At 35.1% G+C, this 5,005-nt stretch overlaps 1 pseudogene; it reads left to right on the top strand.

Moving 5' to 3' along the window:
* The first annotated feature begins 3,216 nt into the window (after positions 1-3,216).
* Positions 3,217-3,873, top strand: LOC129045949 (small ribosomal subunit protein uS10-like; annotated as a pseudogene).
* Positions 3,874-5,005: the final 1,132 nt, after the last annotated feature.

The raw sequence follows: 5,005 nt of genomic DNA, 5'->3' as shown, positions 1-5,005 counted from the left end.
AAGTGAGGTGATACTGAAAGTGGAACTTAAAGGATAAATAAAATTTGACATTCATTTCATTCATCCATCAAAAATTTGCCAAACCCCTCCAAGAGCCAAATGTTGTTGAATTAATAGGCAAACCACTGCCAGTCAAAGTGACATAGTTCCTGTCCTCATAAAGCTTACATTCATGAACAAGAAGTAAACAATAAGTTGTCTATAACATAATGTTAGGTATTGATAAGTGCTATGAAGAAAACACTACCCACTACTCACATAAAAAAAATATATGGACATAATGGTATTTTAGAAAGGGTGATTGATCAGGAAGGTTCTCTGAGGAATTGATCCTGAAAGGAAAGAGGAAACATGCAAATGGGGAATGTGGATTCTAAGCAGAGAAGACAAGTGTAAAGGCCATGAGACAGGAATATGCTTAATTTTGAGGACCATCAAGGAGGTCAATAAACTACAGTGCAGTATATAAAGGAGGAAATAATAGGAATGTAATCAGAGATCACATAAGATCTTGTCAGAGAAAACTATTAGTAAGGGGTGGTTTTAGCAGATGGGCTAAGTGTAGAAAGACTTATCCATGGGAATAAAAATAGGATGTTTGGAAAATCTCCAGCAATTCATTATCACTTGCATTTTACAAATGGGAAAGGATTAAGAAATAGCAGTGGGTAGATTTTAAGCAGCTTTAGAGGGGGAGCCATGCAAGGAGTTTGGGTTGGAGTAGGATGTGTCATATGTGAGTTTCAGCAGGATCACTGTGAGCAGAATGGAGAATCGGTTGGAGAGGGGTAAGATTGGAGGCCAGGAACCAGCTAGGAGATCATTAGAGCAAAATAAACAAATGAGCAGAATTGGAACAGAAGGGTGATCTTCTGGTCAACAAAAGCACATTTTAAGGTTCTAAAGAGCAAAACAAACAAACAAACAAAAACCATGAATCCTTTAGTATCAGTGCCTTGCATACAAAAAGTGCTCAATATATACTTGAAGAAATTGGTTGGTTTAATTTGAAAGTTGTACTATATAAAAATAAAGATGGAGAAACCCTTACATAGTCACAAAGAAAAAACACAGTCCTCGGAAAAATAATAGTGGTTAAACTACAAACATGGACGCAAATATTCTAAAACAATGGGGAAGAGCACACTAGGCAAGAGTTCTATCAAAATTAGCTTAACTTGACAGTAAATGAATATAATGAAATTTTTATTGTCCTGAAACAGAATAATTCTGACACTTAGTGGTCAGTGTTGTTCAAGGTAATAGGGGAAATAAAGTTTTGATTAGTTGGATCAGCTATAATGATAATTAAGACTTTGGAAGAAACCCTGCTGGTCATTGCAATCCATCAAATAATTCTACATAACTTGATGACTTTATCCAAGGCCTTTTCCATCCCTTCAGGCACAGTAAAAACCATTTGGAAACATTTCATGGAAGAGTAACACAAACAATTAAGGTGTAATATGGCTAAATGACAGTTTAAAAATACTTAAAAGTCTTAATTGAAATGAGAACACTTATAGGACTGGCTTGAGGTGGTAGAAGAATTACTTAGATTAATGTGAGTAAAATAAGAGATAATGGCATGAAATTAAGTAAATCATCCTGACCCTAGAGTTTGTGGATCATCAAACATACAAATGGCAGTATTAAAATCACTATTTCTTTGGAGGGTTTAAGTATAATGATATACTACTGAATGTTTCAGGGAGAAAATCCATTAGAATATACAGTAATGGGCATATTCAAACTTTTCCAATTATCCCTCCAAGTGATATCATATAGAAACAGTCATATTTTTGAAAGATATGGTTTCCTTTTGTAGTTCCTCGGTGAGACAAATTTAAGTTGAGTCATTTCGATGAGAGTTTAAAATGCTCAAGAAATCAGGTATTGCCAATAACCTAGAGTCAAAGTGATGCCTCACATCATCTGGTTGAAAAGAAAGAAATCAAAGCAAAACAAGTGACTGAACAGATAGAAAAATAATGAAATGAACATTTACATCTAGGGTTTCTAGTGTTTTCTCATTAACTTTGTCCAGTCTCTTATTTTGCTCAGAGAATGGTACATGGTTGACTAAATGAATAGATGTCAAAAAGAGGGGGAAATAATTTAGTCTGAAATAGTTCTCTGTAGAAGGAAATTAGAAACAGTTAAACAGCAAAATCAGTAAGTTTTCTTCCCCTTCCTCAAATGCTTGCTATTTTCAAACTCCTTACAGTGATAGTGAGATGCCAAATTCTGTTTATCCCATCCTTAAATATGATCAGATGAAAAAAAATTGAGGAATATCTAAGGAATAACAGGAAAAGTAAAGATAATGATTAAACATAGAAAAAAAGAATATGTATAATAGATAGACTCCGGAGGAAAGAAAAATAAAAAAGAACAGAAGATAAAGATAATTTGAATAAAGAATGAAAAAAGAATATATATGTATATTATATATATATTTATATAGAGAGAGAGAGAGACTCGAGAGGAAAGAAAAATGATAAAAAAGAACAAAAGATAAAGATAATATGCGTCAAAAACTCTGGAGGATGCGATTTTACCCTACTTGCCTTGACTAGTCTGCCATGATTCTGTGGATGCTGAAAGGGACATGAGACTTATGGGCCAGAAATAAAGGCCTGTTTATTCCTCACAGCAATAGCTATGGACAGAATATTGACATTTTTCTACCCATTTCTTAAGTCCCTATCCCCAGAGGCTGATACTTATAGGGCCAAGTGATACCCGCCCCCAAAATGGGTTGAGTTACAGGAGAGAAACTCTGATCTTAGGAAACCTTTATAATGGGCAATAAGCCTGCCTGACATTTTCAACAGAGTGAGTCAACATTATCTTCACTATATTGGATAATAAACAAACCTACCTTTTTTTTTTTTTTTTTCCCCCAAAGGGAGATTTTTATCTTCCAAAATTTTTTTTTTTTTAAATGTTCTTGAGAAGATAATACAGACTGAAGGAAGCCTGTGCCTCAGCTTACAAGATAGGCAGAAATGTGAGACTCTTTAAGAACATCTCTTAGATGCAACCAGAGGAAAAATTTGGTAGGTCAGTGTAAGCACGGACTAAGAAAGGATGCTATGAAGAGGAAGAGGAGGTAACGGCTACAGTGGAGCTTTGGACTCTAGGTCCTGCTCCTCACTTACTGCTTTTCGCTCTCAGTGAGGAACAAGTCCATTCGGAAAATTTGCTGCAGCCATGGCTTTTAAAGACACCAGGAAGACACCCATGGGACCAGAGGTGGCGATTCACTGAATTAGAATTACTCTAACCAGCCCCAGTGTAATCTTTGGAGAAGGTATGTGCTGACTCCATCAGAAGCATAAAGGAAGGGGTGCCTGGGTGGCTTAGTTGGTTACGCGTCTGCCTTCAGCTCAGGTCATGATCCCAGAGACCCGCATCAGGCTCCCGGCCCAGTGAGGAGTCTGCTTCTCCCTCTCCCTCAGCTCCTTCCTCCATTTGTGCATGCTTTCTCTCTCTCTCTCAAATAAACAGATAAATGAATAAATAGAAAATCTTAAAAAAAAAAAAAAAAGCATAAAGGAAAAGAATCTCAAAGTGAAAGGACCAGTTCAGATGCCTACCAAGACTCTGAGAATCACTAGAAGAAAAACTCCTTGTGGTGAAGGTTCTAAGACCTGGGATTGTTTCCAGATGCTCTACAAGCAACATGTTGATTTGCACAGTCCTTCTGAGATTAAGCAGATTACTTCCATCAGCACTGAGCCAGGAGTTGAGGTTGAAGTCACTGTTGCAGATGCTTTCAAATCAACCTTTTTAATAAATTATCAGTTGTTTAAAAAAAGAAAGGGGGCTATGAAAAGTGGACAGAGAAGAAAATTTTTTAGAACATAAAAATATGATTGAATTCTTTTTTAAAAAATGTGGAAGGGATGGAAAATAAAACTGGGAGAGTTTGTCAGAATGTAGAATATTTTTTAAAGCAGCTTAAATATTAAACCATAAGAAATATGAGGATCAATCCAGTAAATTAAACCTTCAATGTATATAAGTTCCAGAAGGAAATGACAGAGATAGCAAAAGTACAAAAATTATCAAGGAAATAATACAAGAAAACTTTCCCAGAGCTAAAGATGTCTCAAATCCTCTTGCCAAATAGAATTAAACAAACCAACCAACAAACAAACAAAAAAACACCTCCCTGGCTGAAATGTGTAAAAGCGCAAGTTAAGCACAATTAAGATGACGTGCGGAATATAAGAATACAACAAAGCACCTGTAAATTTCAGGAAGAAGAAAAGCTATTCAAATAGTCATGGTCCAAACTTGAAGTACTTAAGATCAAATTTGAAAAGGAAGTTACTGGGTTTAAGAAAATATAATAAAATGGATATCAAACCTGAATGAAAATCTGACATAATAGAAACATAATGTTTCTTATCTTGACAAGAAAAATACAATTTTATACTTTTGAAAATAATGTATACATAATAAATACACCAATTAGTAAAACCATGCTAGTAATTGATAGTCCAAAAATGAGGGAACGTTTATTTTGAGTGGCTTCTAGAGAATCCATTGGAACCTTCTTCTTAGACTGGCTGATAGGCCATGACTATTTTATCCTAGAAAAGGACATGTCACCCTAACACTTTGTAGTGAACAATATTCTCATAGTCAAAATGGTATAAATGCTGCTAAGTGATTTTCAATAATTTGAATTAATTAATTTGTAAACAAATAATGTAACTATATGTTATCAACTATTACAATGTAAAATTATGTGCAGCTGAAACATGCTGCTGGGAGGAGAGGTGGAAGGAAAGTCAGGATCCCTAATTTCATCTTGCACCGTCTTAGCTTGATTACTTAACACAGAGTTTTAAGAATATATATATATACACACATATATATCTATATATGTATATATATATATATATATATATATTTTTTTTTTAATATGAGAGAGAGAGTACGAGCAGGAGGGAGTGGCAGGCAGAGGGAGAAGCAGGCTCCCTGCTCAGGA

This window comes from Mirounga angustirostris, unplaced genomic scaffold, assembly GCF_029215605.1.
Source record: "Mirounga angustirostris isolate CCGP_5_RB_7025 unplaced genomic scaffold, mMirAng1.0.hap1 SCAF_2, whole genome shotgun sequence".
Taxonomy (NCBI): domain Eukaryota; kingdom Metazoa; phylum Chordata; class Mammalia; order Carnivora; family Phocidae; genus Mirounga; species Mirounga angustirostris.
Note: the sequence above shows the minus strand (reverse complement) of the source record. Positions and strands in the feature narration are given on the sequence as shown.